A 22333-nucleotide genomic window follows, 5' to 3' on the forward strand; every position below is an offset into this window, starting at 1 on the left:
TTTAGTCTATAATTTGGAAAATGGAACAGTCTTGACAACCCAACTTCAATATGTCTTAAACATTCCAATCCAAAGAAAACAGTCTTATGAATTTGGACCAGCAATTCAAGCATCTCCCATAATCCCATTTCAGTTTTACCTTTCAGCATCAATCTAACATAACTTGGTTTAAAATTTGGTCTCCCAGTGAAGCTGGTTTGGCATTGACTAGGAGACCAAATCTGGCCACTGGGAGACCATTTGGTCTCCCAGTAACTATGTTAAAAAATGCTCTGACAGCAATCATCAGCAAAATGCTGGGCCCACAAGCAGCAAACGAAATAGCAAAGGTCCCGCTGTCAGACTGTACAATTGGAAGGCGAATCGAAGACATGTCTGCGAATATTGAAGATGTGTTTTTTGAAAAAAATCAAGGCAAGTGGACATTTTTCCTTGCAAACTGATGAATCAACAGACATAAGTGGGCATGTGCAGCTCTTGGCAAATGTTCGGTTTGTAGATGGGACCATATTAAAGAGAATTTTTTATTTTGCAAACCAATGCCTAACAAAACAACCGGAGAGGAGATTTATCGTGTGACAACCGAGTATCTTGAAAAGGGAGGATTAAGTTGGAAGAACTGTATCAGTATCTGCACGGATGGAGCGGCTGCCATGACAGGCAGTGCCAGGGGCTTCACCAGTAGGGTCAAAGCGCAAAACCCGGATGTGCAAACGACCCACTGCTTCCTTCACAGGGAGGCACTCGTTGCAAAGACGCTGCCCAGAGAACTTTCAGACGTACTGGACAGAGTGGTGGACACCATTAATTTCATCAAGGCACGGCCCTTAAAGAGCCGCCTGTTTTCCATTTTTTGTGAGGAAATGGGAGCAGAGCATCATAGCTTGCTGCTACACACGGCCTTCCGCTGGCTTTCACGTGGGAAGGATTTGGTCCGAGTGTACGAGTTAAGAGAAGAACTCAGAATTTTCCTGATAGGAGAGAAATTTGCACACGCGGAGCAGCTTGCAGATGAGCGATGGTGCGCAAAACTCGCGTACTTGGTTGACATCTTTAGGCATCTCAATGAACTGAACACTAAAATGCAAGGCAAAAAAGAAAACCTGCTCACCTCAACTGACAAACTGCGTGGCTTCAGATCAAAGCTCACACTCTGGCGTTCATTTGTGGAACAAGGCAGGCTTAAAATGTTTCCCTTGTGCAGTGAGCATTCAAACAGCAGCACACTTTCTGACCTCATTACTCAGCATCTTAAAACTCTTGATGAGAGATTTAGTCACTATTTTCCATCTGAGTCTTATGCACAGTTTGACTGGGTCCGTGACCCTTGGAGTTCAAGTGCACTGGAAAGCTCAAAAGACATGTCACTGCCAGTACAGGAGCAACTGGCAGAGATCAGAGAAGATCGCACATTAAAAATAAAATTTCAAGACATGGCTTTGGATGGGTTTTGGATATCATTGGAGAAAGAGTATCCAATAGCTTCAAGCAGCGCCATTGCTATTCTATTACCATTCTCCACAACATATTTGTGTGAAGTGAGCTTTTCGACCCTGACTTGCATCAAGAATAAGTACAGGGAGCGACTGAGGGCTGTGGACCAGGAGCTCCGTGTTTGCCTCTCATCCATTCCTGCCAGAATAGATCGTTTGTGTGCATCATCCCAGGCTCAAGTCTCCCATTGATTGTAAGTCACACCGCCTCCTCTCTCTCTCTCTCTCTCTCTCTCTCTCTCTCTCAATAACCACTTATGGTGTGTGTATGTATGTGTGTGGGGGGGGAGGGAGAGGGGGATGCAGTGTAGTTTTTGAGTATATTTTATATGGGGGTGCCTTGAGGATTTGCACACTTCTGAAGGGTGCCGTGACTGAAAAAAGGTTGAGAAACGCTGATGTGGCAGCGGGGGTGTGGTCTAGCATCGGTCTGTGACAGGAGGGCGGAGTCGGGGAAGTTAAGTGGCAGAATCACTACACCTGTTGTTAATTGATGTGTTTGTGTGTCTTTCCAGTGACCGCGCCCTTCTTAAGGAGAGAGAGTGAGAGCAGAGGGACTCTCTCCACAACCAGACGGCTGATGTGTGTACGTGTGTCTGAGTGTGTGTTTGCAACTGAAAAGTGCAAATAAAAGAGAGTTTTGTTAAAACAGTTCTGTCCTGCCGTCCTTCTGTGCTCCACCCACCTACATGGACTGCTACAGTGGTGCCAAAACCCGGGACTCGAGCACAGAAGACAACAGCCCCATGGAGTCCTCCACCTTCGCCGACCTGATCCACACCCTCGCCATGGCCCAACAGAGCCAGCACCAGGCGCTGCTCGCCCTCCAAAAGGAGCAAGAACAACGGTTCGAGGCCCTGGTGCTGGCGCAACAGGAAGATCGTCGGGCGTTCCGGCACCTCCTCGCGTCGGCGGGGTCCACCATCTCCACCGCCGCGGGCCCTTCCCCCCTCACCCTCACGAAGATGGGCCCACAGGACGACCCCAAGGCATTCTTCACGCTCTTTGAGCAGGTAGCAGAGACCTCGGGGTGGCCGGTGGAACAGCGCGCGGCGCGCCTCCTCCCCCTGCTAACGGGAGAGGCGCAGCTGGCCGCGCTACAGCTCCCCGCCGACCGCCGGCTGGCCTACGCAGACCTTTGCCGGGCCGTCCTCCAGCGGGTGGGACGCACCCCGGAGCAACAACATCAGCGTTTCTGCGCTCTGCGCTTGGAGGAAGTCGGCCGGCCGTTCGCGTTTGGCCAGCAACTCCGGGACGCCTACTGGCAGTGGTTGAGGGCCGACAGCTGCGACGCCGAGGGACTCATCGACCAGGTGGTACTGGAACAGTTCGTCGCGCGTCTACCAGCAGGAACCGCAGAGTGGGTCCAGTGCCACCGCCCGGCGTCGCTGGATCAGGCAATTGAGCTGGCGGAGGATCATCTGGCGGCTGTCCCGATGGCAGGACAGCAGACGACCTCTTCTCTTCTCTCCTCTCTCTCTCTCTCCCCCCCTCCTGTGTCTTCTCCTCACCCCATTCCCCCACCGCGGAGACTGGGGCCGGCGCCACCTCAGCCGGCCCGCCGCACCCACAGTGCCCTTCCGTGTCTCCCTTCTGTGTCTGTCTCTCCCCCCCCTCAGGTGAGTGAGCCCCAGAGCACTAGTGCAGAGAGGAAGCCCGGGCCGGTTTGCTGGTGCTGCGGGGAACCGGGCCACCTCCAACAGCAGTGCTCGATAATGGAGGTGGGCGCAGTGGTTCGGATCCCCAACACGCCAGGAGCCGCCCTCGATTGGGCCGGAGCGTATCGCATACTGGTGAGTATCCAAGGGGATACATATCAGGCATTGGTGGATTCTGGCTGTAATCAGACCTCAATCCACCAAAACCTGGTGCAAGACAAGGCATTGGGGGGAGCACAATTGGTGAAGGTGTTGTGTGTGCACGGGGATGTTCACAACTACCCTTTAGTGTCGGTCCACATTTTTTTCAGAGGGGAAAAATTTATAGTGAAGGCGGCGGTTAATCCTCGCCTTACCCACTCTTTAATTTTGGGGACTGATTGGCCGGGATTTCGGGATTTAATGACACACTTAGTCAAGAGTGGGTCCTGCCATTTGACAGGGGGAGGTCCCGGTGTCGCTTTGGCGGGAGCAGCTGTCACAGAGCCGTCTACGTCATCTCCGCGCCAGAGTGAGGAGCCGCCGGCTCCTCCTCTCTCTATTGGGGAATCCCTCGCGGATTTCCATTAGAGCAGTGGCGAGACGAGACTCTGCGGCATGCTTTTGACCAAGTGAGAGTAATCGATGGCCAAACACTCCAGCTGAAGCGAGTCACGCAGCTTTTAATTCCGAAGAGCCACCAGGAATTGGTATTCCAGGTGGCTCACTTTAGTCCCATGGCTGGACACTTAGGGCAGGATAAAACACTAGCCCGAATAATGGCCTGATTCTATTTGCCGGGAATTCGCGGCGATATCCGTAGGTGGTGTACGGCATGCCGCGAATGCCAGTTAGTAAATCCAGCGGCCATTCCAAAAGCGCCTTTGCGCCCTCTACCATTAATCGAGACCCCGTTCGAAAGAATTGGGCTGGATCTCGTCGGGCCATTAGATCGGTCAACACGAGGGTACCGCTTTATATTAGTTCTAGTGGACTATGCAACGCGATACCCGGAAGCAGTGCCTCTTCGCAATATCTCAGCATGCAGTATTGCAGAGGCACTCTTCCGCATCATCTCCCGAGTTGGAATCCCGAAAGAGATTCTGACTGATCAAGACACCTCGTTTATGTCACGAACACTGAATGAACTGTATGGGTTATTAGGTATTAAGCTGATCCGCACCAGCGTGTATCACCCACAAACGGACGGCTTAGTGGAACGGTTTAATCGCACCCTTAAAAACATAATTAAGAAATTTGTAAGTGAGGACGCGCGTAACTGGGATAAATGGCTCGAACCCTTGCTCTTTGCAGTGCGAGAGGTCCCCCAAGCCTCCATGGGGTTCTCCCCGTTTGAATTATTATATGGGCGTAAGCCGCGCGGCATTTTAGACGTGCTGCGAGAAAATTGGGAGGAGGGACCTTCACCAAGCAAAAATGAAATTCAATATGTTATTGACCTGCGCGCAAAACTCCACACACTCACACAACTAACCCAGGAGAATTTGCGGCAGGCCCAAGAACGGCAAACCTGCCTGTACGACAAGGGTACACGCCTTAGAGAGTTTGCACCGGGAGAGAAAGTACTCGTACTGTTGCCCACATCAAGCTAGATCCCGAAGCCGCCGCCAGGCGCCGCTAAAACCGCCATTTAGAATTTGAGCCGCCGCCAGCCAATAATTTTGTAAGCCAATTTGAGCCGCTATCTAATAAAATTTGGCTGAGCCACTAAGAATTGTGTACATCAAATAATGGGTTTATCCACATCATGAGCTACAAGAAAAGTGACACAAACATGATCAGCTGTACACACTAGTAGTAACACAATAGAGACGTATAGGCATACACTGTAGAAATTTAGAACTGATATCACAGCACAGAGAGCCACCACAAGCTTGCCGTTGTGACTACCTGTCTGGCTTCCTGCCCCTCACACCGTTACCACGATACACTGGGGAACCCGGGAACCCACCCAGAGCATCAATCGACTCCGATATCGACGAGATGGCTGCATTCTTTGCCGCTGCTGAGGGAAAGTGTAAAGGTATTTTTTTTTGTTTGTTTGTTTGTTTGTTTCACATACTTCGAGATTGATTAAAAAAAAAGTACTCCACCACTCTACTTTCATCATAGTAAGATAGCTGCCAGTCCTTCACTGGTCATTGCTAGTGAGAGTAGATAGCTAGATGCCTTCCTCGAACAATCCAGATTAGCTTATCATTAGCATTGAACTACAATCTTGCTAGATTTATATTTACAATGAAGTAAGAGACCAGGGGACCTGTGGTAATTTGCTATTTATTCCCCCATTTGTTTGATCCATTTGCCCGGATATATGCCACACAGTGACGTCCAGTATCAGCCATTTGTAGCCATAAACATTTTGGTGGCTGCAGCAGCCATTAAGGTTTTGGCTGAGTCAGCTAGCCAGCCAATAATTTCATCAGCCAGCCATTATCCTGAAAACAAACGGCTTCGGGGTCTACATCAAGCTCTAAATTAGTCGCCAAGTGGCAAGGACCCTTTGAGGTCACACGGCGAGTCGGGGACGTCGACTATGAGGTGAAGCGAACGGACAGGGGTGGGGCACTACAGATTTACCACCTCAACCTACTCAAACTCTGGAACGAGGAGGTCCCCGTGGCGTTGGTGTCGGTGGTTCCGGAGAAGGCGGAGCTGGGGCCGGAGGTTCAAAAAGGAACATTGGCATCACGTCCCTCTCCGGTCCCCTGTGGAGACCACCTCTTCCCGACCCAACTCGCGGAGGTTGCCCAGTTGCAGACCGAGTTTTCGGACGTGTTCTCACCCCTGCCCGGCCGCACTAACCTCACAGAGCACCACATTGAGACGCCCCCAGGGGTGGTAGTGCGTAGCCGCCCTTACAGGTTACCCGAACACAAGAAAAAGGTGGTTCGGGAAGAACTCGAGGCCATGCTCGAAATGGGCATCGTCGAGGAGTCCCATAGTGACTGGAGCAGCCCGGTGGTCTTGGTACCCAAGGCCGACGGGTCGGTCCGGTTCTGTGTGGACTATAGAAAAGTCAATGCGGTGTCTAAATTCGATGCGTACCCAATGCCTCGTATTGATGAGTTGCTCGATCGGCTAGGCACGGCTCATTTTTACTCGACACTGGATTTAACAAAGGGTTATTGGCAGATCCCCTTGACTCCATTATCCCGTGAAAAAACGGCCTTTTCCACACCGTTCAGCTTACACCAATTCATCACACTTCCTTTTGGGCTGTTTGGGGCGCCCGCTACGTTTCAGCGGCTGATGGACAGGGTCCTCCGCCCCCACGCCACCTATGCGGCCGCGTACTTAGACGATATCATTATTTATAGTAATGACTGGCCGTGGCACCTACAACACCTGAGGGCCGTCCTTAGGTCGCTGAGGCAGGCGGGTCTCACGGCCAACCCGAAGAAGTGTGCGATTGGGCGGGTGGAAGTACGGTATCTGGGCTTCCACTTGGGCAACGGGCAGGTGCGTCCCCAAATTAACAAGACTGCAGCGATTGCAGCCTGCCCGAGGCCCAAGACCAAAAAGGGGGTGAGACAGTTCCTGGGGCTGGCTGGCTATTATCGTAGGTTTATACCTAATTATTCGGACGTCACCAGCCCGCTGACTGATCTCACTAAAAAGGGGGCACCAGATCCGGTCCAGTGGACGGAGCAATGCCAGCGGGCTTTTTCTAAGGTTAAGGCTGCACTGTGTGGGGGGCCACTTTTACACTCCCCTGACTTTTCTCTCCCCTTTTTGTTGCAGACGGATGCGTCGGACAGAGGGCTGGGGGCCGTTTTGTCCCAGCAGGTGGAGGGGGAGGATCGCCCCGTCTTGTACATTAGTCGCAAGCTGTCGGTGCGTGAGGGGCACTACAGTACCATTGAGAAGGAGTGCCTGGCGATCAAGTGGGTGGTCCTCGCCCTCCGGTACTACCTGCTGGGACGCCCTTTCACCCTCTGTTCGGACCACGTGCCCCTCCAGTGGCTCCACCGCATGATGGATGCCAATGCGCAGATCACCCGTTGGTATCTGGCACTCCAACCCTTTAACTTCAAGGTGATCCACAGGCCGGGGGCGCAGATGGTCGTGGCGGACTTCCTCTCCCATCGGGGGGGGGGAGTCGGCTGCGGGCCGGACGGCTGCCCGGCCTGAGTCGGGCGGTGGGGGTATGTGGCATCGGGGGCGTGGTCTAGCATCGGTCTGTGACAGGAGGGCGGAGTCGGGGAAGTTAAGTGGCAGAATCACTACACCTGTTGTTAATTGATGTGTTTGTGTGTCTTCCCAGTGACCGCGCCCTTCTTAAGGAGAGAGAGTGAGAGCAGAGGGACTCTCTCCACAACCAGACGGCTGATGTGTGTGCGTGTGTCTGAGTGTGTGTTTGCAACTGAAAAGTGCAAATAAAAGAGAGTTTTGTTAAAACAGTTCTGTCCTGCCGTCCTTCTGTGCTCCACCCACCTACATGGACTGCTACAGCTGATTTATACACTCAATACTTGGTTGGTGTTTGATTTGCCTGGGATTGAACCCAGGTGGGAGTTCTACCCCTGTGCCACAAGGTGGTGTGATAGACTCTGATACAGAGACAAGGTTATACTGTTCAAGGGTTTTTTGTTTTGTTTTTTTAAATCCCCCCTGGCATATAATGTGGGGGGATATAGCTATCGCTCCGTCCATCCATCTGTAAACATTTTAGTTTCTGGAGCATGACTCAAACTATTAGGAATTTTTCCACGAAACCTGACAGTTAAGTGGCTGGAGGAGTTGTGCCTTTTGGCATTTTGGGATTTCTGTGCTTTTTACTTTTTCTGTATTTTCATGGCAACCAATTAAACTGAGGAGAATTGAGTGGGGTTTCATGTGGGGGCCATGTCATCTTCTGATGACTTGTTTTTTTTCACTTGAAAAGTAGGGCAGAAGTATCCAAACAGCAAGTAGGCAATCCAAGTAAATGGTCAATATCCAGTATCAGTCAGAATCAGCATTCAATCCAAAAGTAGCAGGCAAAAACAAAATCCAAGATAGGCAGGCAAGGATCAACAGGATTACATTCGAGAGAAAACTCAGACCATAACCTCACAAATAGGCTTCGTCACTGGGTTTGCACAAGCATGTCAACTCAAGATGGCGCGAATAACTCAGGAAAACAGGGGTCTTAAATAGGCACATTAACAACACTCAGTGTCTGTGTCTATGTGTCAGCCCTGTGATGACCTGGCGACTTGTCCAGGGTGTACCCCGCCTTTCGCCCATAGTCAGCTGGGATAGGCTCCAGCTTGCCTGCGATCCTGTAGAACAGGATAAAGCGGCGACAGATAATGAAATGAGAATGAGATGAGATGAGATAATGAGATGAGATGAGAACAACACTCAGGTGAAAAAATACATGAAACAAAAGACACTGAGGACCCCACATGGCCAAAAACGGAATAGCAGTCACAAAAGTCATGACAGTTGGGGCTCCTTTCCCACAAATTACTGCATCAATGCGGCATAGCATGGAGGTGATCAGTGTGTGGCACTGCTGAGGTGTTATTGAAGCTCAGGTTGCTTTGATAGCATCCTTCAGCTTGTCTGTATTTTTGGGTTGGGTGTTCCTCATCTTCCTCTTGACAATAGCCCATAGATTCTCTATGGGGTTCAGGTCAGGTGAGTTGGTTGGCCAAACACAGTAATATCATGGTCAGCAAAATACTTGGTAGTAGTTTTGGCACTGTGGGCAGGTGCTGAGTCTTGCTGAAAAAGGAAATCAGCATCTCCATAAAGCTCGTCTGTGAAGGTTCACAATCATCCAGGTCATCATAAACCGTAGGTGCTAAAGAAGGCAACTGGACTTGCTTGAAATTCTTGAAGATGTTTCACCTCTCATCCGAAAGGCTTCTTCAGTTCTGTCTGACTAGTGGGGAGTTCCAGATATTTATCCTCTAGTGCAGGGGTTCTCAACCTTTTTCAAGCTGCCCCCCCCCCAAAGCTGGTTCATTGCAGTTGGGGCCCCCCTCCTCCTGGCGCCACCCCCCCTTACCGGCCCCACCCCCACTACACCACCTTGCATAGATAGATAGATAGATAGATAGATAGATAGATAGATAGACTATTATTTTTAGGCCCACACTATTATTATTATTATTATTATTATTATTATTATTATTATTATTATTATCAGTAGCAGTAGGTAGGCCTATCATCATTACTAGGCTATTGTTATAACTGGAAGTAGCATCAGACTTCTAATGTGAGCTTGCAGGCATTATTATTATTACTATTATTATTATGAGTAGTGGTAGGCCTATTATCATTACTAGGCTATAGCTATATAATTATGAGGTTACATGTTTTGCTGTTATTATTATTATTATTATTATTATTATTATTATTATTATTATTATTATCAGTAGGCCTATTATCATTACTAGGCTATTGCTATAACTGGGAATTGGCACCAGACCTCTGATATGAATTTATGCTTTATTATTGTTATTATTACTAGGCCTAATAATAGGCATATCATCTGCATGTTTTACAGAAGCTTGCAGGTAGGTGATGTTAATGTGAGACCTGAGCCTGCTTTGCCTTGCAAAGATCCTCAATTCTTGGTGCAATGTCTGATAAACATAGCCTCAAATCATCCTCGATTTGTGCATGATTGCGGTATTTTGTTTTGAGTGCAGTCATTTTTGAGAATCCTGCCTCACACAAATATGTGGACGCGAAAGGGAGGAGAGTCTTCAAGGCGACGTCACAGAGTTGAGGGTATTCCTGCATCAATGCTGCCCAGAATGACGAAAGAGCACAGGAGGTAAAAAGTTCTTTCAGCCTACTGTCACTCTTCAGCTCAATAAGCTGTTCCTGTATATCAGTTGACAGCTCGTTTGCTGTGCACACAAATGGATCTCGAACCCACGCAAAAGAGTGATAATCCTCTTTAAAGTATGTCACAAATTCTTTTCTCATTGCAGACAGGTGCTCAGACGCTGATTGAAATAGAGAGGAGAAATCGTGTGATGTGCCTGCATCAGTGATAAAGTCTGCAAGGCTGAGGAACACGTCGCAGTTCCCTCGACTGATGCGGCCATGCCAGAGGTCAATTTTTTGTGTGAAGGCGTCCACTCTGTCTGCGAGGAGCAAAATATGAGTTTCGTGGCCTTGCAGAGACAGGTTGAGGCCATTCAAATGGTCAAATATATCGACCAAATAGGACAGAGACGCAAGCCACATAGTGTCATCCAGATGCTTCTCCAGATCTGATTTGATTTCTGTCAAAAAACACTTCACCTCCTCTCGCAGCTCATACAACTGCTGCAACACTCACCCCCTAGAGCCAGCGAACTTCAGTATGCAGAAGCAGCTGTTCGTGCCCTGACCCCATCTCCTGGCAGAGGACCCCAAACAAGCGAGAGTTTAGCAGCCGTGATTTGATTAGATTTGTCATTTTCACGGATTGGTTCAGCACGGAGTCATAGAGAACCGGCATTTTTTTAGCAGCTAATGCTTCGCGATGGACCATACAATGTGTCCATTTCACAAGTGGAGCTACTTGCTGAACACGAGCAACTAGGCCACACTCGCGGCCCGTCATTGACCGTGCACCATCCGTGCATAGGCCAACGCATCGGTCCCAAGCCAAACCATTTTCACGGATAAAAATATCAAGGACATTGAAGATGGCTTCTTCTGTAGTGTGTGACTGAAGAGGCCGGCAAAACAGGACATCCTCCTCAATCGTCTGGTCATGCAGATACCTGACAGGCGAGGAGCTGTGCCTGCCCAGCAATATCAGTGGATTCGTCCAGCTGCAGCGCATAGTAAGGACTCTGTTTTATGAACTCTATGAGTTGCTCTCTGATGTCATTAGACATGTCTGAAATCCTCCGAGTGACTGTGTCATTGGACAGTGATAATGCACCGAGTTTGGCTGCTGCACTATCTCCTATCATTATTCTGCACATGTCTTGTGCGGCCAGCAAAATGAGAGTCTCGGCAATTGTATGCGGTTTACCCAGTTTAGCTATTCTTTTGGCCACTACATATGATGCCTCGAAACACTGTTTAGACACAAGTGCTGTGCACTGAAATGGCTGCCTGTTGCTGATGGAGGCCATCAAGCTTTCTTAAGATTCTGCTGGTTTATCTTTAATAGCAGCATGTTTTGTTTCGAGGTGCCTTTTAAGTTTGCAGGGCTTCATGCTGTCATTTGCTAGCACCTCGGCACACACGACACACTGAAGTCTCAGATCAGTCATGACTGTAAATCCAAACTGCAGGTATGCTTCATCGTACCTTCGAAGCTTTTTTGCAGCTGGTGGTGCATCGGTTGACTTGTTGGTCCTCACTAGAAATCTCTCCATTTTTGTTAATTATAATTTTGATGTGCGGCTATGTTAAGAGACAAGTATCGGGGACTAATCAGACAGGACTTATGCACGTTCTTTAATGCAAGTGTTTAACAATTTTGCAGGCAATACCAATTTTATTTGAAGACTTAAGATTGTAGTCCTGAGTGAGTGAGTGAGTGAGTGAGTGAGTGAGTGAGTGAGTGAGTGAGTGAGTGAGTGATTGTCTTAGTCGCGTGTGTCATATGTGTTGCAACACGGTGAAAAAGGCAGAGGCTTACCCTATTAACTAAGTGCACGCTTAGCAGTTAAAAAATAGCTAGGGCTGAGATTGGGATAGTCTTTAAAAAGACTTTTTGTGGTATTAGTCTTTAAAAAGACTGTTTGGGTTTGAAGTAAAGGCCTAAAGTAGATTGATATCAACACTGATAACAGATAGACTAGCGAGAGCTGGCACAAGCAAATTTGGCAAGAGACTAGACTAGAGTGAATGAAGCTCAAAGCGTGTGCAGATGCTTATATAGTAGGCTAGCCTAGCAGTTACGTGACATTGCGTCACAGGCTCAAAATACTACCCCCTGTATTGGTAAATTTGAAATGAAACTGTGTGGTTGATTTGTTTCTGTGTTATAGTAGTCCAACCACTTGTATTTTCAACATGGGAATTTTTGTGATTTTTTTAAATTATTTTTTTTCCTGATTTATTTCCTCTCATCCTAGCCTACTCCCCCCCCCCCCCCCCCACCCCCGGGAGAGTGTCCATGCCCCCCCAGGGGGGCGGGCCCCACAGGTTGAGAACCACTGCTCTAGTGGACCAAAAGCAAACCTAAGGAGAGTGTTGAGGTCACATGGGTCATTGACACTCCCAGAAAACTGAATACAGTGGTGCTTGAAAGTTTGTGAACCCTTTAGAATTTTCTATATTTCTGCATAAATATGACCTAAAACATCATCAGATTTTCACACAAGTCCTAAAAGTAGATAAAGAGAACCCAGTTAAACAAATGAGACAAAAATATTATACTTGGTCATTTATTTATTGAGGAAAATGATCCAATATTACATATCTGTGAGTGGCAAAAGTATGTGAACCTCTAGAATTTGCAGTTAGTTTGAAGGTGAAATTAGAGTCAGGTGTTTTCAATCAATGGGATGACAATCAGGTGTGAGTGGGCACCCTGTCTTATTTAAAGAACAGGGATCTATCAAAGTCTGATATTCACAACACATGTTTGTGGAAGTATATCATGGCACAAACAAAGGAGATTACTGAGGACCTCAGACAAAGCGTTGTTGATGCTCATCAGGCTGGAAAAGGTTACAAAACCATCTCTAAAGAGTTTGGATTCCATCAATCCACAGTCAGACAGATTGTGTACAAATGGAGGAAGTTCAAGACCATTGTTACACTCCCCAGGACTAGTCAACCAACAAAGATCATTCCAAGAGCAAGGTGTGTAATAGTCAGCGAGGTCACAAAGGACCCCAGGGTAACTTCTAAGCAACTGAAGGCCCCTCTCACACTGGCTAATGTTAATGTTCATGAGTCCACCATCAGGAGAACACTGAACAACAATGGTGTGCATGGCAGGGTTGCAAGGAGAAAGCCACTGCTCTCCAAAAAGAACATTGCTTTTCGTCTGCAGTTTGCTAAAGATCACGTGGACAAGCCAGAAAGCTATTGGAAAAATGTTTTGTGGACGGATGAAACCAAAAGAGAACTTTTTGTTTTAAATGAGAAGCGTTATGTTTGGAGAAAGGAAAACACTGCATTCCAGCATAAGAACCTTATTCCATCTGTGAAACTTGGTGGTGGTAGTAACATGGTTTGGGCCTGTTTTGCTGCATCTGGGCCAGGACGGCTTGCCGTCATTGATGGAACAATGAATTCTGAATTATACCTGCGAATTCTAAAGGAAAATGTCAGGACATCTGTCCATGAACTGAATCTCAAAAGAAGGTGGGTCATGCAGTAAGACAACGACCCTAAGCACACAAGTCGTTCGACCAAAGAATGGTTAAAGAGGAATTAATGTTTTGGAAAGACCAAGTCAAAGTCCTGACCTTAATCCAATTTAAATGTTGTGGAAGGACCTGAAGCGAGCAGTTCATCAGACCCTCCAGGATTTCGAGATGTTGCGATTTGCAACATCAACGCAAATTCAACCAATCCCCGCAAATTCAGGGCGGTGTTGCAATTATATCCAATCACTGCAACTTTCCCGCAAATTTGACCAATCGTTGGTGTCGTCTTGAGGTGACGTCAACAAATTACCTTCCACCTTACTTCCGTGTATACGTTCAAGAGAAGCAGCATGTGCGAGTCAGTCTTTATATAGGCTTAAATTCTGTTACTGAAAGTGTTATGTTTACAGTGAAGGACTGCGTGCACTTTACATTATTTTTTTACTTAATACAAGAAATTAATGGATGCCAACATTTTTGCCAAAATGGTATTTTATTTTCCATTGTTTAGGCAGCTTCAACATCATACTGGGAGATTCTGTTCAAATTGTTTTTTTTCTTCTATGAAGCCTGAGCCATTTATTTTATTAGTTTATAATTATTGTTTAATTTATTCTTCAGGAGAGACTGCCTGCACACAGTACTAGTATTAATAGGTTTTTTTTCTTACATGAAAGCTGAGGCATTTATATTATATTTTAAGGTAACTTCATGTTGTGCTGTGAGGTTCTATGCACCTTTAACTTTTGAACCAACAGGTGCATTTGGCGGGCGGCACGGTGGTGGAGTGGTTAGCACTGTCGCCTCACAGCAAGAAGGTCCGGGTTCAAGCCCTGTAGCCGGCGAGGGCCTTTCTGTGTGGAGTTTGCATGTTCTCCCCGTGTCCACGTGTGTTTCCTCCGGGTGCTCCGGTTTCCTCCACAGTCCAAAGACATGCAGGTTAGGTTAACTGGTGACTCTAAATTGACCATAGGTGTGAATGTGAGTGTGAATGGTTGTCTGTGTCTATGTGTCAGCCCTGTGATGACCTGGCGACTTGTCCAGGGTGTACCCCGCCTTTCGTCCGTAGTCAGCTGGGATAGGCTCCAGCTTGCCTGCAAGCCTGTAGAACAGGATAAAGCGGCTAGAGATAATGAGATGAGATGAGATGAGATGAGATGAGATGAGATGAGATGAGATGAGATGAGATGAGATGAGGTGCATTTGGATAAGTAAAGCATTTTTGTAGTCCTGGTAATCTTTTATATTGGTAAAGTTGTTTATAGGACTATTTCTCAGTGTCTTTGTTTTTTTAAGCAATATTTTTTCAGTAATAACTTAATAATTAACATATCACTCAATTTTAATCACAAAAAGAGAAAATCGCGACAATTTCTTACAACTTTCACTTCCTCCCGCAATGTAATCGCAACAAAAACCTAAAAAACACCGCAGCTTTCATCGCAATTTTTTGGAAACCCCCCGGCAACATCAGACATTTTAGCCCGCAACAATCACAAAAAAGGCCAGCGAAATCCTGGGGGGACTGCTTCATGTGAGGAAACCCAGCAACATTCCAGAGTTGAAGCTGTTCTGTACGGGGGAATGGGCTAAAATTCCTCTAAGCTGGTGTGCAGAACTGATCAACAGTTACCGGAAATGTTTAGTTGCAGTTATTGCTGCACAAGGGGGTCACACCAGATACTGAAAGCAAAGGTTCACATACTTTTGCCACTCACAAACATGAATATTGGATCATTTTCCTCAATAAATAAATGACCAAGTATAATATTTTTGTTTAATTTGTTTAATTGGGTTCTCTTTATCTACTTTTAGGACTTGTGTGAAAATCTGATGATGTTTTAGGTCAGCGTTTCTCAACCTTTTTTCTCAACCACGGCACCCTTCAGAAGTATGCAAATTCTCAAGGCACCCCCATATAAAATATACTCAAAACTGCATCCCCCTCCCCCCCCACACACATACATACACACACCATAAGTGGTTATTGAGAGAGAGAGAGAGAGAGAGAGAGAGAGAGAGAGGAGGCGGTGTGACTTACAATCAATGGGAGACCTGAGCCTGGGATGATGCACACAAACGATCTATTCTGGCAGGAATGGATGAGAGGCAAACACGGAGCTCCTGGTCCACAGCCCTCAGTCGCTCCCTGTACTTATTCTTGATGCAAGTCAGGGTCGAAAAGCTCACTTCACACAAATATGTTGTGGAGAATGGTAATAGAATAGCAATGGCGCTGCTTGAAGCTATTGGATACTCTTTCTCCAATGATATCCAAAACCCATCCAAAGCCATGTCTTGAAATTTCATTTTTAATGTGCGATCTTCTCTGATCTCTGCCAGTTGCTCCTGTACTGGCAGTGACATGTCTTTTGAGCTTTCCAGTGCACTTGAACTCCAAGGGTCACGGACCCAGTCAAACTGTGCATAAGACTCGGATGGAAAATAGTGACTAAATCTCTCATCAAGAGTTTTAAGATGCTGAGTAATGAGGTCAGAAAGTGTGCTGCTGTTTGAATGCTCACTGCACAAGGGAAACATTTCAAGCCTGCCTTGTTCCACAAATAAACGCCAGAGTGTGAGCTTTGATCTGAAGCCATGCAGTCTGTCAGTTGAGGTGAGCAGGTTTTCTTTTTTGCCTTGCATTTTAGTGTTCAGTTCATTGAGATGCCTAAAGATGTCAACCAAGTACGCGAGTTTTGCGCACCATTGCTCATCTGCAAGCTGCTCCACGTGTGCAGATTTCTCTCCTATCAGGAAAATTCTGAGTTCTTCTCTTAACTCGTACACTCGGACCAAATCCTTCCCACGTGAAAGCCAGTGGACGGCCATGTGTAGCAGCAAGCTATGATGCTCTGCTCCCATTTCCTCACAAAAAATGGAAAACAGGTAGCTCTTTAAGGGCCGCGCCTTGATGAAATTAATGGTGTCCACCACTCTGTCCAGTACGTCTGAAAGTTCTCTGGGCAGCGTCTTTGCAACGAGTGCCTCCCTGTGAAGGAAGCAGTGGGTCGTTCGCACATCCGGGTTTTGCAGCCGCTCCATCCGTGCAGATACTGATACAGTTCTTCCAACTTAATCCTCCCTTTTCAAGATACTCGGTTGTCACACGATAAATCTCCTCTCCGGTCGTTTTGTTAGGCATTGGTTTGCAAAATAAAAAAATTCTCTTTAATATGGTCCCATCTACGAACCGAACATTTGCCAAGAGCTGCGCATGCCCACTTATGTCTGTTGATTCATCAATTTGCAAGGAAAAATGTCCACTTGCCTTGATTTTTTCAAAAACCATGTCTTCAATATCCACAGACATGTCGTCGATTCGCCTTCCAATTGTACAGTCTGACAGCGGGACCTTTGCTATTTCGTTTGCTGCTTGTGGGCCCAGCATTTTGCTGATGATTGCTGTCAGAGCATTTTTTAACATAGTTACTGGGAGCCAGATTTGGTTTCCTAGTCAATGCCAAACCAGCTTCACTGGGAGACCAAATTTTCAACCAAGTTATGTTAGATTGATGCTGAAAGGTAAAACTGAAATGGGATTATGGGAGATGCTTGAATTGCTGGTCCAAATTCACAAGACTGTTTTCTTTGGATTGGAATGTTTAAGACATATTGAAGTTGGGTTGTCAAGACTGTTCCATTTTCCAAATTATAGACTAAATATACAGTTATTTGATACTATGTTTCACACTGAGCAATAAAATTGAAGATTTTCTTATTTCTTATTTTTCACTGTTTCTTAAAATGCATAATATTATGAAAGTTGATAAAACAATAACTTAAACTCATAGTGTAATTTTAGTATTTTACCATACTTATGATGAAGTTATTGTAACTTGGCACTGCATTAACTATGTTGATATTATGCTGGGGCGGCACGGTGGTGTAGTGGTTAGCGCTGTCGCCTCACAGCAAGAAGGTCCGGGTTCGAGCCCGGTGGCCGATAAGGGCCTTTCTGTGCTGAGTTTGCCTGTTGTCCGCGTGGGTTTCCTCCGGGTGCTCCGGTTTCCCCCACAGTCCAAAGACATGCAGGTTAGGTTAACTGGTGACTCTAAATTGACCGTAGGTGTGAATGTGAGTGTGAATGGTTGTCTGTGTCTATGTGTCAGCCCTGTGATGACCTGGCGACTTGCCCAGGGTGTACCCCGCCTTTCGCCCGTAGTCAGCTGGGATAGGCTCCAGCTTGCCTGCGACCCTGTAGAACAGGATAAAGCAGCTAGAGATAATGAGATGAGATGAGATATTATGCTGGCTGAAATGAGGATTCGTAATGCGGCAATTTGCATCACAGAATATGTCGCAGCGGTGCAGCCGCATGGACTCTGGGGCCTGTGATTGTATTGCCCAGACCAGTTGGTCTCCTAGTGGAAAAAAATGCTTAAAAAATGCTCTGCTGTGCATGCTGGCAATATGACTGTCTTGGTAATCGTGTGTGACTTCTTAGCCTTAGCTACGATCTCGGCCACAAGATAGCTAGCCTCCAGTGCTTTTTCCGACACTTTTGCACACTTCATCATTATTTGCTCTTGTCGGCTGTGTTGACATTTCATACGGACAAAATACTCCACATCCTTGCAAGCTAGTGACGGATGATTTGTTGTCAGGTGTCTTTTAAGTTTGCTCGGAACCATCGCCTGGTTTGACAATTTCATACCACATACTAGGCACAAAGGGAGAGGGCATGATGGATCTCCGGTACAGATGAAACCGTATTTCAAGTAATTGCCATCGTACTGTCTTTTTTTTGTCTTACTGCTGGCATCCCCTACCTTCGCTAAAGAGCTGCCACTGGATGATGAAGTTAGCTCAGATTCAGAGTCAACGTTATCTGATTCTGGAGTCTTTCTTTTCAAAAACCGATCCATGCTTGTTCTTTACTCTTCATGACATGCAACACCCTCATAATGCTTTGCGCGGCAATGGAAAAAAAACACCTGCAGGCTAATTATTACGCAGTCATGCTGACCATACGCTGACCCCGGCAGTGACGTTGTGACATGGGGAAGGGGGCCATGAGACAAATTTTGATGATGCATGAGGCAGCAATGATCTGCATTAGTGTAACTATCGTTTTTTTGAATTTTAATTCATTTTATTTATTTCAATGTTAGAATATATCATTTTTTGGCAGCACCCCTAACGAAGCCAGACGGCACCCTCGTTGAGAAAGCCTGGTATAAATTAACATACTTTTCAGAAGTTGCATATTTCTGTATTGTAAATCCTTTTTTGATTGATCTTAGGAAATATTATAATTTAAGATAATGGATTTCTGATTTTCATGAGCTATAAGCCATAATCATCACAATTTAAAAAGGCTTGAAATATTTGCCTTTAATGACTATAGAATATATGAAAGTTTACCTTTTTTAAATTAAGTTATGAAAAAATGAACTTTTTCACAATATTTTAGTTGTTTGAGATGCGCCTGTAGTTCAGTGACATTTTCAGCCCTTACATGACACAGATTTCCTGTAGTTTACATTAGGCCTGTGATATCCTGTGGCCTAATTAATTTAATTCTTGTTTTTCTTATAAATGTGAAGATATTTATTGGAGATGCAGTGATGTGATATATTGTCCAAATTTTTGAGAGATTATTTCATGATTGCCAGATGGATATTATATAAACATTCTGTGAAAAAATAAATATCCACAAGGCAGGTAGATTAAAAACATGAAATCTGCTTTATTATTAATGCAATAATCCAGTATGTGTGTGGATAAGGCTGAAATATATTTTGGAGCCAGTGGCTTGCATCCAACCAAAGTAGTAACAAGTGTTAACCATCAAATATTTTACATACTTGCTATTCATATTTTTTCTTGTTGAGTTTGTTGTGTGTTTTCCTTTACAGACCATAAACAACTACACTAAAAGCCTTCTGGAAAACATTAATAACAAGAAGAAGAAAAAAGTAAAGTATGTTGTAATGCAGTGACTCTGCTGTCCATATTACTGGTGAATGAAGTGTTCTATTACTATATTTAAAATCTCTTGTGTTTTAGGGAGATGGAACCATTGAACGCATAGAACATAAGAGTTTGCTGGGGGGAAAGACCACATTGTGATTCTTCTTGAAAGATGTATGTTCTAAAATTTTGGACAGCTGTTTTTATTAGGTCACTGAAAAAGTGTGATATTGTATATTATACATACAGGACATGTTTTCAATGAAAAAAACATTCTATTAATTTCTAGCAGGTTTCATTCATTTGGTTCGATAGCATATCGCTTATCCTATGTGTATTATGTCACTCTACCCAATAGAGAACAAGTGTTGAATATGGTTTATGATATTGCATGTTGTCAAGACAACACAATGTCACACATTGGAGTGTGAATATCCAATGAGAGTTTTCTGCTGTGCTTGCACACAATCATTTCTCTGTTCACCGGAAAAGAGAAAGGCTATCAAAACTTCATTAGATAGTCTTCACGCATATTTACAAGAGAAAAAAACATACCAACGGACATCGAAAAACTGGAAAAAAAGACACCTCAGAGATGTAAAACTTCCATGCTAGAAAGCGACTGTGACAATTTGTAAACAAACATGGCTGCCAGTTTTGCTTCGTTAAATACTGAAGATTTTGAGAGAATTTTGTCTGCCAGGTGTGTGTCATTGTCAATGTTGATTTTAAAAGTAACTCAGTAAGTTACTGTGGAGGTCAGAGCGGGTGGGTGGAGCACAGAAGTACGGTAGGCCAGAACTGAGTTCCAAAAACTCTTTTATTTGCACTTTACAGTCGCAAACATACACTCTCCCAGCCACATGCATATACACACACATCAGTCATCTGGTTCGGGAGAGAGCTCACTTCCTCTGCTCTCTCTCTCCTTATATAGGGTATGGTTGCTGGGAAGACACACAAACACAGGTTAATTCACATCAGGTGTAGTGATTCTGCCACTTACTTTCCCTGACTCCGCCCTCCGGTCACAGACCGATGCTTGACCACGCCCCCACTGCCACATACCCCCACCGCCCAACTCAGGCCGGGCAGCCGTCCGGCCTGCAGCCGACTCCCCCCCCCCCTTGACGGGAGAGGAAGTCCGCCATGACCATCTGCGCCCCCGGCCTGTGGACCACCTTGAAGTTAAAGGGTTGGAGTGCCAGATACCAATGGGTGATCCGCACATTGGCATCCTTCATGCGGTGGAGCCACTGAAGGGGCGCGTGGTTTGAACAGAGGGTGAAAGGGTGTCTCAGCAAGTAGTAATGGAGGGCGAGGACCGCCCACTTGATGGCCAGGCACTCCTTCTCTATGGTGCTGTAGCACCCCTCATGCACCGACAGCTTCCGTCTTATGTACAGCACTGGGCGATCCTCCCCCTCCACCTCCTGGGACAAAACAGCCCCCTGTCTGACGCGTCCGTCTGCAATATAAAAGGGAGAGAAAAGTCAGGGGAGTGTAACAGTGGCCCCCCACACAGTGCAGCCTTTACCTCAGAAAAAGCCCGCTGGCATTGCCCCGTCCACTGGACCGGATCTGGTGCCCCCTTTTTAGTGAGATCAGTCAGTGGGCTGGTGACGTCCGAATAATTAGGTATAAACCTACGATAATAGCCAGCCAGCCCCAGGAACTGTCTCACCCCCTTTTTGGTCTTGGGCCCTGGGCAGGCCGCAATCGCTGCCGTCTTGTTAATTTGGGGACACACCTGCCCATTGCCCAAGTGGAAGCCCAGATATTGTACTTCCACCTGCCCAATCGCACACTTCTTCGGGTTGGCTGTGAGACCCGCCCGCCTCGGCGACCTAAGGACGGCCCTCAGGTGTTGTAGGTGCCGCGGCCAGTCATTACTATAAATATTGATGTCGTCAAGGTACGCGGCCACATAGATGGCGTGGGGGTGGAGGACCCTATCCATCAGCCGCTGAAACATAGCGGGCGCCCCAAACAGCCCAAAAGGAAGTGTGACAAACTGGTGTAAGCCGAACAGTGTAGAAAAGGCCGTTTTTTCTCGGGATAATGGAGTCAAGGGGATCTGCCAATAACCCTTCTTCAAATCCAGTGTCGAGTAAAAGCGAGCGGTGCCTAGTCGATAGAGCAACTCATCAATACGAGGTATTGGGTACGCGTCAAATTTAGACACCGTGTTGACTTTTCTGTAGTCTGCACAGAACCGGACCGACCCGTCGGCCTTGGGTACCAAGACCACCGGGCTGCTCCAGTCGCCGTGGGACTCCTCGACGATGCCCATTTCGAGCATGGCCTCGAGTTCTTCCCGAACCACTCATTCTTGTGTTCGGGTAGCCTGTAAGGGCGGCTACGCACTACCACCCCCGGGGGCGTCTCAATGTGGTGCTCTATGAGGTCGGTGCGGCTGGGCAGGGGCAATAACACATCCGAAAATTCGGTCTGCAACTGGGCAACCTCCGCGAGTTGGGTCGGGGAGAGGTGGTCTCCACAGGGGACCAGAGAGGTACGCAATGCCAATGCTCCCTTTTGAACCTCCGGCCCCAGCTCCACCTTCTCTGGAACCACTGACACCAACGTCACGGGGACCTCCTCGTTCCAGAGTTTGAGCAGATTGAGGTAGTAAATCTGTAGCGCCCCACCCCTGTCCATTCGCCTCACCTCGTAGTCGACGTCCCTGACTCGCCGTGTGACCTCAAAGGGTCCTTGCCACTTGGCGACCAATTTGGAGCTTGATGTGGGCAACAGTACGAGTACTTTACCTCCCAGTGCGAACTCCCTAAGGCGCGTACCCTTGTCGTACAGGCGGGTTTGCCGTTCTTGGGCCTGCCACAAATTCTCCTGGGTTAGGTGCGTGAGTGTGTGCAGTTTTGCGCACAGGTCAATAATGTATTGAATTTCATTTTTACTTGGTGAAGGTCCCTCCTCCCAATTTTCTCGCAGCACGTCTAAAATGCTGCACGGCTTACACCCATATAACAAT

The 22333-nt window shown here is 46.7% G+C and overlaps 1 pseudogene; it reads left to right on the top strand.

Moving 5' to 3' along the window:
• Positions 1-390: 390 nt before the first annotated feature.
• Positions 391-1685, top strand: LOC132886230 (zinc finger BED domain-containing protein 5-like; annotated as a pseudogene).
• Positions 1686-22333: the final 20648 nt, after the last annotated feature.

The sequence above is a fragment of the Neoarius graeffei genome, chromosome 5 (genome assembly GCF_027579695.1).
Source record: "Neoarius graeffei isolate fNeoGra1 chromosome 5, fNeoGra1.pri, whole genome shotgun sequence".
Classification (NCBI taxonomy): Eukaryota; Metazoa; Chordata; class Actinopteri; order Siluriformes; family Ariidae; genus Neoarius; species Neoarius graeffei.